This window comes from Pseudopipra pipra, chromosome 1 (assembly GCF_036250125.1).
Source record: "Pseudopipra pipra isolate bDixPip1 chromosome 1, bDixPip1.hap1, whole genome shotgun sequence".
Taxonomy (NCBI): domain Eukaryota; kingdom Metazoa; phylum Chordata; class Aves; order Passeriformes; family Pipridae; genus Pseudopipra; species Pseudopipra pipra.
The window spans coordinates 60,264,959-60,278,815 of record NC_087549.1 but is presented as its reverse complement, the minus strand read 5'-3'; the positions used below and the strand labels follow the sequence as shown (position 1 = coordinate 60,278,815).

Sequence of the window (13,857 nt, the reverse complement as noted above, 5' to 3'; positions counted from 1 at the left end):
TTCAAAAACCTCATTGAAGTTTATGGATGTATCATGATATTTTAGTGCTGACCCATGAGATTTAGTGCTCTGGGTTGGCAGCACTAAAATAATAATTTTTATTGTTTTTTTCTGTGCAAGTTTTATCCAAACCTGGTTTTGGATATTGTTTTTAATTAACACCTTGACTTGTTAATTGAATAAATCACACGTGGGAGACACTTGAAAGCTTGTCAGTAGAGAAGTGTAACAGAATGAGGAATGATACATTTGGTTGTAAAGCTGTATTTTCAGAGTTGTGATGTTGAAAGGAGTTGTCCTACTTGATTACAAGCCTGATACAAGGGTTTAATGAAAGAAGTTTCCTTATGTTTAGAAAATGCTTGATTATAGATAAGGTGGTGTACTTTTGACCCCATACCCACTAGTAATAACGCTATGTGTGTTTTTCCTCCAAGATTATGTTTTTTACTGCTAGTCAGGTTGTGAGGCTGTTTGTTTTTTTTTTTTTTTATTTTATATATGTATGTATGTCAAGTTTTTTCTTGTGAGAAAATCTTCTCTTCAGGTTATAAACAGTGGCTTTGATAAATGTACCCATTACCTAAGGAAGTAAATACAAGTGTGCTTATCTAAACCTGTTTAAAAAAAAAAAATCCCAAATCCTCTAAAGTATTAGCAAACGTTGTAGCTGACTATTGTAAACCTGACAAAATTAGATTACACTTGCCTAAAAATGTGCTTTTAGTCAGACATTTTCTATAACTTTTGCTTGATAGTTCTACTGAAACATAAACCTCCCAGCATAGATTGCTTCTTTTTATTTATATGTTCTCTGTTTAGTGCTGCAAGTGGAGTAGCCATGGAGTACTAAAGATAATATATAGATATAATTGGTTTGTTTTGCTAGTAAGAAGTGTCAAGTAACTGTAGTGCGATCTGTTGTTTAGATACAGAGGAAGTGTAATACTGTGGTGTTCTATCATGATTATTTAGCACTGTCTAAAATGTAAAAGTATATTAAATAGGGAGTAGGTGAGTAATAAATGGGTGAGATGCAGAGAAGTGAAAGCGATGATAAAGATGTGTAACAAAAAATAGGAGAATGGTCTTTATGTGTGTGGCCAAGACAAATGGTGTTTGTGTGTTAGGAATAGCATCACAAAACATCCCATAATGAACCAGCCATGCTGTAATCCATGCTTATTTGTTGTGTAACAGGTTTAAGGATTTAGCAGCGTGGCTCAAATTCTGCTCTTGGAGTTAAAGAGTCACAGTTACGTTGTGCTTCTCTGTTGGAAAATCCACTTGCTTCAGCATTGCCCTGAGGGGTAAAGGAGTAGATTTCTATTTGCAGAATGGTAGAATGTGTGATATAAAGCAGCATGCATGTTCTGGAGGAAAGTGAGTTTGGAAAGCTTTCAAATCATACTTACAGTCCCAGGTGTAGAAAGAGACTAACCCCTGTAAGAGGAGTACCTCACCATTAAGGATCTTACACTTTAATTTGATGTTCTGCATAACCCACAGTTTTTCTAATTGCTTGTGAAGAAATGGAGAGAAATGTGGCACTTGAATTTTATTTGTCATTATGCTTCTTGTTTGTTATTAATATCCTGTAAATGCATAACATTGGGTGGAAATCTGGTTTCAGAGAGGCTAGAGGTTAGTTATGTGTGATTTATGCCTTGTTAGCTTCTTTACTATTTGATGGTCCTTTTGATTAACCAAGAGATGAACTCTGGCTAGGCAGAAGAGGGGATCAGTTTACTTTTAGATCTTATGGGAAAGAAGCTATTTCTCAACTTCTCTCTGTGTCTCTGATGAAAAGAGGGACTTTGACTCTTTGAAAAGGTGAATCTTGACTTTATAATGATAATTTGCTCTTAGAAATTATTTGAAGTTGGAATATTTGGCACTGTATAAAAGTACATAAAAGAATACGTATAAAGGATCCCAAGTCCCTGCCTTGAGGAATATACATACCAATTAGAACATAGCAATACATAGTACACATATTATGCATTAGGGGGAAAAACCCAGCAAAACTGAGTGATGGGTTTAATTTTGGAAAATAATTTTGAGTCACGTGTGGAAAATATGCTTTTAAGAATGAATGAAAAATATAATGAAATATAACGAAATACAATGAAAAAACAGTTCTAAACGCAGTGTCAGAAGGCAAGGTGGAAAGTGGGAAACCGGTATAAAAGATGTCTTAGGGAGAGTGAATCACTGCCCACACAAAAGAGGTGAGCAGAGGGTGGAACTGTGTGGGTCCTTGAAGAAGAAAATGCTGCTTGAACACGTAAGGCATTTGACACAGGTGTTGACATCCTTTGATTTTTAGGAGAGCGGCAGTTATTGAATAGACAGAGGGAAACAAGTTCCAAACTTGGTGGCTGCAAATGCCTCTGTTGTAACTGATGATATAAAAGCCTGAAGAGTAGGCATCTTCTAGGGAAGAGGACAGAAAGGGGAAGGAGGAGGCAGTTGAGATTGTGCTGAAATGTCCTGGCAAGCAAGGAGCCAGTGAGCAGGGACTGAAACCATGCTAACGAGGGAGGGCCCAAATGGAAGAATTAGTCATGAAGGGCCCAAACAGGTTTGGGAGAGAGAGAAGACAAATGTGCTTATGGAAGAAGCAGAAGTGTTGGGGAGAACTGAGAAAGCAGGTCTGAAGAGCAGGTGGACGGAAAGGGAAGAGTGGGGAAAAGAAGTGGCCTTTAAACTGCATCTGTGGAATAGCAGTGGCTGGGGAAGGGATTGTGCACCTGGCAGCTGGCTGCAGGTGATCCAGAAGGGATCTGACAGGCAGGCAGTGTGCGTGGACAGCTGGGGCTTGGAGACATGGTGGTGACAGAGCTGGGGTGGAGCCAGGTAGGAGAGTAGCAGTAAGGAGGTCAGTGCCACTGAAGTGCTGTGGGTGCAAGTGGGAAGCACAGGGACATGGGCTGTGGTGGAAGTGAATTGACATGTGGATAGTAATGAGGGCGTGTTGAGTTCTCTTTGTGAAAAGTGTGAGAGGAGAGGGTGGGTCTTGGTGTGTACATGTGGTACATAGACTCATTTCTTTGAGAGAAGTAGTAAAGTTTAACTATAGTATTTTGTGATGCAAACAGATTTGTGTTCTTGGTGTATGTAGTTCATGTTTTTCCTACCAGTTGATAGATTTGTCTTGCAAGTTGTAGTTGTATGGAAAAATAAATAAACTGGCAACAGCCTGTGCAACAGACCTTTCTTCCTTGCAGACTTGCCTGCTTGCTATCCTATGAGTGATAATTTCAGAGGTTTTGTTTTGTTTTGAAGTAGTTGCTCAGCATTTGTGTGCTGAGGCTGTTAACAAGAGTATTGAAGTAGGGGTGGGTTTTGTTCCTTTGCTTTTTTTCTGCTCTTAATTCTACCTTCCTGTTCCCAAAGCCAGCAATGAGCTTGTGAATGGTTTTGGGGGACAGATGTCTATCCAGGCCTTTCTTTTTCACAGAGGATGTAACAACAGAATAATTTTCTGCACTTCTGTAAATTTCTGTCTTTGGAGTTCTGGGAAAATATACACTGTAGGTGAGGGAGGGGCCTAAAGACTCAAAGTCTTTGATTAAATGGCAAGGATAGGGGAAGTACATGTTCAGAGTAGTTCAGAACAGAGTTATCAGGGTTTATCTTGTGATTCCACAATGTCCTGACCTGCGAAATTCTGAAGCACGCTTTCCATTGTGCCACAGTAAGAGCAAGGTTAACAGGATTGGTAAAATGTGCCTTGAAATTTTGTTTATAAGGACTGGATGGAATGTTTGTGTCTTTGGATGATACATTGCAGTGACGTTCCACATAGATAGTTCGGCACTTCATACCAAAATAAGTCAGACCAACTGACAGCTGAAAGATGATTTTAAGTTTAGTTTCTTTTCTTCTGACTGGAAGCTTTGAAATCCAGAAAAAGTCATCTTGTGCTTTGTATTCATTTGATATACAAGGCTATTGGTTTCTTCCCTTTGTGTTTAAAAAAGTAGATAAATAAAAAGAGGAGAAAAGTAGTTACTTTAGTGTGCAAGTCAACTCATGCTTTATGGTTATGTCACTTTTATTGTACTGGCTATATCTGTTTGCTTTTCTATGCTGACAGTGACAGGCCAGTACACAATTCAATATATTTCAAAGCTGGATTTGTACTGGAAATAGCTTTTAAGGATCACATCTGCAGAAAACTCCAAAATGAATTGTTGAAGTAATGAAGCAACAGCTGACATCATCTCATCTTTAAAATTGCTGGTGAATTTAGGAACTTGTGATCCTTCTTTTAAACTACTAGCAGTCAGGTGTTTTATTAAGTGCTCATCATCACAAATTACGCTTGTGGATGAATCAAACTTGAGAGGTACTGTGTACCTTAGTGTAAAGAAAGTGAAATGAAGGTATTTCTGAGACACTGGCTATCCACAGATTGGCCTTTAGCAGTGTCCTCTGCCAGTTTGGGACTGGTGTCACAGAGCCAAAGCTGTGTGCAGTTTAAGCAACGCAGCAGCTCCTGAGTCTCAGGTGGTGTAGAGCAAGCTTCAGCTTGGCTGGTTTGGGATTTCTGAAGCGCAGTGTCTTCGCTTGGGCCTGGGCATAGTCTGCATACTTGACATTCAGAAATGTTGCAGAGAGTGGAAAAAGTGTGATTGAAAGTCTTAATGAATTACCTGCTTAAGTTCTTAAACGTTTAAGAAAGCTTCCTAAAATAGAACTCTTCCATCCTGTTTTCTGCTTTATAAGAGCTTACATTTATATTTTGACAGCTATATCTCTCTATATACATACATATATACACACACAAAAAAGTAACCCAACATCTGCAAATGAGGTTTTGGTGGTGTGTGTTTTGTGAGTTTTGTGTTGCTTCTCACTGTTAAGCAGTGCTATCTCAGAAGGTAATGTTTAATAGAATGCTTTTATGGCTTATTTCATATGATTATACCTTCCTGTATTACAGGGCACAGTTCCTCTACATTTTCCCTCCGCTCTTTCTCCCTCTGTCTCACTCCTCCCCCACCTCCCCAACCCTCCCCTTTTTTTTTAAATGCAGTCTTTTTGCTCTTGTCTCACTGCTTTACAATTCCTTTATAGTACTGTGGAGGGGTAAAAAGTAAGAAAACAACTTGCTGGTGTTGCTTCAAAAATAACTTTTTGTTACAGTAAGACATTAGTAGTTAATCAAAGCACAGTGCTGTAATTCTAAGTCCGTTAACAGGTTAACGCTTGGCAACACTTACATTTATAAGGTAATGATTTTACTGTAGCAATTTAAGCAGTAGGATATATTAGGTATGAGTGAAATTAATTTATTACCTTGAATTTCTTAATTCTCCACACAGCTTATTTTGTAGCAGTGTCCCATAGAAATAATATTTACCTTCCATTGACCTGGCGAACACATAGCTGTAGCTAGTAAACTTGCTTGGTATTAAACATACAGCTTTTTGCATTTGAGGTCTGCCATGGACAAGTTGTTACAGCGCTGTATGAATCTACTAAAGCACTGAAGTTTGTTCCTTAATGGTGTAATTGTTAGTTGTCACAGAGTGGAATTTGGGCACTTAGGACAAGGCTGCTATGTAACTTTTGCTGGGGTAGGAAATCAACAATTCAAAATGTTTACTTTTAATTATGCTTGTGTTTTTCTTGCATTCAGGTCTTGATTTACACAGCACGAAGGCATTCCAGTTTTAGCTAGTGGTACAGCTTCTGAATTGATACAAATTGATTTCATGGCACTGTGCGCACTTATGGCAGCTAAGGATGTGGTTTGTGTGTAGGTTGCATTGATGGGACAGATGAAAGAGGCAGCAAGAAGGGGTATGTGTCTGGGTGTGCGGTGTGCTGCACTCCTGCATGTTGCCGTTTTAAGATACAAACTGAGCCCATAACAGAACATACTGGGAGGAAAATACCCTGCCCATACAGTTTGAAATCAGCCCCCACACTGAAGATTTAAAATGGCCGTGTTACAACTCCGTGCAAATCGGTCTGCAGTGGAAACCCTAACAAGATCATTAAATATAAAAGCACTATTGGGTGCTGGGAAAATACTGTGCTGCCCATATATATATGCATCTCCATAGACATGCATGAATAGACAGCATCAATGCCATCGATTTGAATAAGGAGGTAATACACAGTATTGAGGTGACTTTGCTTGTAACTGACTTAGTGTTTGATTTGAAACTATCAGAACTGTAAGCGTTTCTTCAATTTTTAATTCTTAGTCTTGGGGAATAGTAAGCCACTAAAGTAACTCCCATGGTGGGTGTGGCCAAATAGGAAAAGATTACTGTTATATGAAGAAAAGTGGAGGCTTTTTTTTTTTGGTTGTGTTTTTGGTTTTTGATTGTTTGGGATTTTTTTATTTTATTTTATTGGTTTATAATTTTTTTTTTATTTTAAGTGTTTGGGTTTTTTTTTTTTGAACCTAAAATGAAGCTTATTTTCAGAATTAATGATACTGTTACAGTGTGTCAAAATAAGAGCTTTTGACTTGCCAATATATATCATTAATGACCCTAGGAAAAGAAAAATCACATCTGCACTAGTGCAGTTCTTGGCTTTTCTAGGACTGATCAATAATCACATTGTGCATTCATTCCTGCTAGCCCCCCACCCCGCAAGGTCAACTTTAACTACTAGTCTTTACATTTCAGAAAAAGGACATAGACTGCCTTATGCATTAGTAATATCGGTCTCACTGTTTCCTTTGAGTCTAATTTATAGTTACCCATACAAAAAAAATCAGTAACTTTTTTTCTCTGTCTCTCTTTTTTTTTTTTTTTTTTTTTTTTTATTTAGGTACTTTATATGTAATTTTTCAGGGGAACTTTTCTCCTCTGTTGCCTTCTGGTGTTGTGTTGAGAGGTCTAGGTAGGAACTGGACTGAGGATGCTGAGCTTTGCTATGGTTGTGCTGCTTAAATGGATCCTCTCTTAATTGTATTGTAGCATGTGACAATGACAATGGGAGAACAACAGTTTCAGGGCCTCATGTCTGGATGGTAATGCAGCTGCTGCAATAAAGTCTTGTTATGGTTGACCAGTCACATTTGGACAGTTATTTCTAATTAGAAGTTCTTTTTTATGTTGCATTAGAAAATAGTTTGAAGCAAGCTGGTAGATGTTTGGGTGAAGTTAGTTCATTTTCTCCTCCTTGCCTTGAAAGATTAATGTTGCTTTTTGCTTTTTGTTTTGTCCTGCAGCCAGAAGAAGTAGCCTTGAAAAAATCTTGCCTTTAAAATAAACTTTTTTTTTTTTTAATATAATGTAGTGGTCTCCAGCCACTGCTGTAAAATAAAGGATTACTGTCAGTAGTTCTGTCTAGTTTTAAGTCTTGTGATGGTATTTTGTGATTTCTGCATTGTTGTTGTTTTGGTTTTTTTTTTTCCATGAAAGTACTAGTGTTACTGGGTCCCTTTTATTCATTTCTTCATATTAGAGGGGAAATGTAGTTTGTTCATAATGGATTATTGATTGGTCTGTGAACAGCAGAAGCCCCAAGGCCTTGTCATCAATGGTACTTACTCTCCCAATAGTGAATGCGTTGCTTCATGCAGCCATTCGCAACCTCAGTCTGTAGAATATAAGCCTGTAATTGTTACTCTTGTGTAGCACAGTTTTTAGGGAGAGGAACTCTTCATTGTCATTATGGGATTTTCCCCCTCAATTTGTTCAGAGAATAGTCCCTTTGTTTTGGTAGCAAGATAAAGCTTGTCCTGGATGTTAATGATACATTTCAATTCATTGCTTAGAATACTACAGTGTAACTGGTAAAGTACATTTCTTTGTCTCTCAGAAGACAAACACGCACAGTATACTAAAACACAAAATATGTACTGAGTGGGTGACAGCTTTGTGTTTCCCAACATATCTCATAGCAGTGTGAAAGCAAACTCCCACCCTGCCTTGCTCCTGAACTGTTTCTTGAGGAGCCACCAAAAAATCTGGGTTACAGAGGTTTTGTTGATTTTTGTTTTGAGAGCGATCACCTCGCTGCAAATGCCTACCTCCAGCTTCTCCAGTATTAGTGTTTTTACCTTTATTTCAGTGTATTCTCTCCCTTGTTAAGGGTGCGGCATCGGTTGAGAAAGGCCTGACTCTGCTTTCCCAGCCCTGGCTGCTGCTCAGAAGCCTGCTGCAAAATGTTATTAGCTCATGGAGGGAGAAAGACACAAAAACATATGATGTATTGGGAGAAGCTCAAAACAATATCTCATGGTTCAGACAGCAAACTTTGCAAATGGGAAGAGCTTCACCAGCTGCAGGGGAAGGCTGGTAGAAAATAATGAAACAAAAAAGTATTGCAAAATGCTACTGAAGGATTTTATAAAGCCTGAGTGGAAATAGACTAATAGAAATTTCTTGTTTGTTTTTCCAGGAGCTTTTTATTTTTCTTTTTCAGTCTTGTGTCAGTTTTGGCAGGCTTAAACAGACTTTAGGAGGTCTGTTGTCAAGATTGCCGCTTTTAATAACTGAAAGTGTTTGAAAATTTGACAGTCTTCTACAACTGCCTTGGGATTTTTAGATAGGTTTTTACTGGGTTAGTTGGGATTACTCTAAGAAAATCAGTTCAGAGTTATGCTGCCTTTACCTTTATAGGTTGCGGAATGCCAGAATTGCCTACAAATTCAGCTATAGGCTTACAGTTTAAGAGATAAGCTCTCTCTTCTGTGCTGTGGTGTAGTCTGAAGGATGCTATCAGCTCAAGGCATAAATGGTCTAGTGACGTGGTCTAGAAGAGGCATTTCAGTTGGACTGGTGCCTAAATAAGGATGGTGGGATCAAGCTTTCAGTCAGGGTGATGGACTAATGACCCCCATGGGATCCGGATGTCCAGAAGAAGCCATGTCCCCTCACAAAGTGAGGAGGAGGGCATGCAGGCAGGGCAAGGCTGGTGTGTGTGGAGGATGGAGTCTGTAGCCTGGGGAGAAGACATGGAAGGGGAGAAAGGTCTCTGTGGTTCAGTGAGCTTGAAGGCTGGTGGGGCAGTTCTCTGTCCTTTGTCCCTTCTCTTGCTGCTGCACTTAGCTCTCTTCTGGTCTCTTTACTCTGAATGGCAAAGCCTGTTTGGTTCTGGGGCAACCTGAGCCTCCTCAAATCAGGAGAGATCCTCTCTCCAGGTTGTTCTTGAAATATGCAATTTCCTCAAATTCACCTAGATATTTGCATGCTATATCCTATCATTTCATCATTTGAAAGAAATTTCAGTAAAGTATTTTTCCACAAGATCACGCCTCACAGTTGTTTGTTTTTTGTCTTTTTTTTTTAAGTCCTTGTTGATTTTTGCAGAGGAACATGGTGGAGTGGTTGCAGTGTATGTTCAAATCTCTTGGAGATTAAAAGAGCGATATCTCTCCAGTGCATTTTTCCTTCAGATGGGACCCAGCCTGAAAGCAGTTTGTTTTAAAAGATACGCTGTGCTTTTTGAATAGGTTTCTGTACCTTCCCAGAGTGTATGTTCTTCTTTATTACTTACACAGCTTATGCAATGTGATTTTTAAAGTCATGTTTAATTGAAGAGAAATTTTAAAAAAAATGTATAGTCTGCTGTATGTTGGAACAGGAATAATTTTCTTGTATGTATTCCTCCGTCTTCACTGCACAGGATATTTGTATGTAAGAAATCAATTTGCAATTATTTTTCCAGTGTGGTATCTTTGCATAATTTTTTTCTTCTTTCCCCCCCAGTTTTTCTGTGTTGTTTATTTTCAATTTTTCTTTTTATTAGTTGTTTTCCAAGAGGCACAAAAGGTCCTTAAGAGGATCTGTCTCACCCTGTGGGCAGTCCTCACATACCTAGTTCTCTTTCAGAATGTGAGGGTGGCATGAAGAGAAGAGTAATAGGTATTTAGGGTGCTCCTGTGTTACATAAAGTGCTGTTTCCCTGTACTTTTATGCATACTTCATGTCAAGACTAAGTGAGGGTCTCGCAGAAGTTGCGAGGACGATGCAGCCATGCACCAGCGTACCTGCTGAGCTGCTGGGAGGGCCAGGCTACCACAGTCTCACTGGGGAAGCCAAGGCTGATCTTGGAAAAGACTCTGGGGCTCTGTAGGGAGGGCAAGTCTCTTTGGTCAAATGTGTTTTCTCTCAAACCAAGAGCTCTATCCAAGTTAGTTTTAAAAACTAGAGAAGTTTGGATGCCTAAATGTTTGAATTAGTGTAGATTCTGAGAAGTTCTTGGTTTAAGCATGTAGGAAAGCTTGTTTTCCTTTTCAGGGGAACTAGGAATAAAAAAAAGTGTGTATTTATTCCCATATGGGTCAAGGCAAAGAATCTCTGTGAGGCAATGGTGCAGGAACAAGCATTATAACTAAAATATTTGGCGGTGCAAAGGCATTTCACAGCACACCACCCCTCCTGTTTTTGGGTTTTTGTTCACGTTTCTCTTCGATGTTGCTTTATATTCCAAACTTGCGTGTAAACAGTGAAGATAAGTGCCTTAGTGTATTTTAAAGGGGCTGAAAATGTCTCGTGGATACTGGCCAGCTGCTTCTTACATGAACTGCTGATTCTTAATTCAACAAAATAAACTTAATCTAGTTCATATGCCCCTTACAACAGAATATCACACCCCCACCCCCAAGAAGTTGTATGGCATTTGGCATAGACTGCAGTGCCATTAAAACACACACAGTATTTTTAAAGACTACATATTAATTTGCAGTTTACATTCACTTGCGTTTCCTTATGGCTTGCCTCTCTGCTAGTGGGGATTTCTGTGCTGTGACAGTCTGGGAGAAATCTGCAGGCTGGATGGAACTCCGCTATGGATTCTGTGTGACAAACCAGTGCTGTGGAACTGCAGAGTGATCTTGGACCAAAGCACTGAAAGGTTACTGGTTACCACCTGAAATTGCTGAGAGGTGAAACACTTTTGGTAGCCTGGGGGTAGCTGGAGGTGGCTGCATTCCATGTGTGCTGAAAGAGACTTACTTCAGAATACTTTCAAAGTTGGAATTATTTCAAAATACAACTATTTTTATCATCACAGTCATCCAGAAAGAAACAAAAATAGCTATGGCAAGAGTCTACTCGCAATGGAAGAGTAATTGGTGTAATTTTATTTTACCAGTTGACATCTTCCATCCCTTGTGCCATCTTTGATGTTTACTAATTAATATTGAGGTAAAAATTATTAAGCCAGAATGTTATTTTCTATTTGTAGGATTTTTTACAAGTGGCTTTTTTCTCATTGTTATGTTCAGTCTTCTGAATTGAAGCTTTTTTGAAAGTTGTAATTTTATTTGCTGCTTTCCAATGAACAACTGGCTTTGCTGTTCTGCAAAGAGCTCCTCTAGAAGAATTGCTTTTAAGTGACACTCAAATGATATGAAGGGGGAATCGTGAGTTGTTCATATACGTTTGTGTCAATCGATTTATCAAAGCCTAGGGTAGACCTCCATAAACTGTGTAAAGCAAGCTCAGGTTGGTTGAACACCCTTACTCTCAGTGGAATTTTTGTCTGTGGAAGATCAGACTTGAAATTTTGTGGGTGTTAAATGTGTATGAATTCGAATAATTAAAACCTAGGAATAATTTATTTACACTTCTAAAGTTATAAATTGCAGTGCATTGGCCAAGATAAAGTAAAAAAGACAAAACAATTATTTTTTAATATTTTGGTGAAGACAATAACACTTCCATTAAGTATTTTAGACTAATAAAATAATTCATTAATTTTTTAACTCTTTTTTCCCCCCCTCAGGCCTAATTTAATATAGGACTGGGGGGGGTCTCCTGTGAGTGGCTAATACCCTTCCTATAAGTAATGCTTTCTTCATAGCCTCATTTTCATAACTAAGTTTCATTAATGAAAATGCTATAAATAATTAAAGTGAAATATGTCAAGACTAAGCCCAGGGAATCTGTGGCCAAGTAAACAAAGAGACTGAAGCTTTGGATTTATATGTGCTCGAACTGCTGCATATAGCATTCTTGTCTAAGTTTGGCTCTTAGAGCTCTTTTGAACTTTCAGACAGGAAGCACTGTAGAAAGTTGAGTTAAAAAGGGACCTACATTTAAAAATAAATTAAAAAAAAGTCAATAGTCTAAAAGTTGGCTTACCAATAAAAGCAGTATTCTCACTGGTGAAAACTGTAGAATATTAAGAATGTAGAAAACATTGTATAAAATATCTGAAAAAATCTGTCCCCAAAGTTTTCTATTTTTTATCCCTGAAATTATGTGGATCATTTCGGAAGAAGCTGTTGCTTGCATTTAGCATGATAGTATACTTGATCAAGAAGTTACCTGGTGTATGATTTAATGAGTTCTAGATTAAGTCTTTGATTATAAGGCAACACGGGTTGTTACTTGGCAGAGTTAGATTATGGGTCAAATAAATAAGATGCTACTCTGAATTGTTTCATCTATCAATGTGCAGTGTAAACCTCATTTGTATTTGCTTTTTGGCATGTTTGTACCTTCTGGTACAGCTACAACTTCAGTGGCTGCCATCCTTTATAGAGCCAGGAAATTTCTTCCGAGGCTGTTCCTGAATTTACTTTTAAATAGCTAATTTTAGAAATTAATTTAGGTACTCTAGTTTGTAAACTTCCTGCTCATTTAGACTTCTGAATTTATGAAATTTATTTTTTTTTTCAGCAATAATAAAAAATTGATTTGTTCAAGAAATGAAATTGTTTTTGTAACTCATCCCTTAAATATCGTTGAATGCTCTCTGAGGAACACGTAGTTTGGGTTGATGCTGTTTGATAACTCTTAACATGCTGAATGGATACTAGATATGCAGAAAATCAAACCCAGAAATGAATGGTCTTGTAGCAAATAAGAAGGCTAAATTAACTTAAATGTAATAAAGTTGTTCTCTAGTGTGTAACCAAGACGATAATTGTGACAGCCTTACCTTGCTTTTTATTAAGCTCGTGCTTGTGATGTGGTTAGACCATTTATGTACGTATTGAAGAGACTCAGAGGTGAATACAGTGAGAAATCTTAAAATTTACAATTGCAAATCTGTAGCTCTTTGTTGAGTCATAGATATTAAGTGATGGATATGCGAATAGAGGGTCTTGTTAATGCTCTGCATATTTTTAGCTACATTTTAAGAAGCTGCTGTTAATGTGGCAATAGATCAGTTCTCTTCATTAGAGAATGCTGTGTTCTTTGATCTTAGTCATGTGGTGTTTGTAGCCCTTAACGAGGGGGGTGGGGGGCGGGAAGATTGTTTCTTTTCCAATTACTGCAGTGTAAAACAATCTATGGGGATCTTGACCATTGGTTTTTGCTGTATATAAGGGGGAGAATTGCTGGGGTGTGTTTCATCTTCCACTGAGGCGGATGCTGACTCTTGCATTTAATCATGACAAGATAAAAAAACATTTAAACTTTTATTACTCTGTTAATCAGAGTTGTTTCTTGTTTTGTTTGTTTGTTTATGGTTAAGATTCTGTTTCATTGAGGTGGGTGGTGCTGTGATTTCCTGTATGTCCTGTTGACATAAATCACTGACTTTTAAGGTAATTTGATAGCTACACACATAATCAGTTTCTTGTTAGTTTTAGACTAAATTTTACCCTTGGAGGGTTTTTTTTCCCTTCATTGTCCCTCAGGAAGTAACTTTTAGTTTTCATGAATGCTTCGTCTGTCTCTGGGTTCTTGTTTGCTCTCTAATCAAAGTAGTGAGCATCCTCAGCCTCTGCGCCTGCTCTGTGCATGCCACATCAAGCACAGCAGAGCTGTCTTAGGTGCAAAGTAATGTAGTTGCCAGTAGGAATATGATACTTGCTAAAGTTTCTAGGAACGCCTTTTATCTTTGGCAAGTAAGTATTTTACATGAAATTACACATGATGGTAAAGCCACAGATTTAGAGTGTAATAACCCCCTCAAGAA

At 38.2% G+C, this 13,857-nt stretch overlaps 1 protein-coding gene across 2 annotated transcripts in view; it reads left to right on the top strand.

Moving 5' to 3' along the window:
* Positions 1-13,857, top strand: part of ZNF516 (zinc finger protein 516) — a 98,137-nt gene that overhangs the window by 28,060 nt on the left and 56,220 nt on the right. The window lies entirely within an intron of this gene.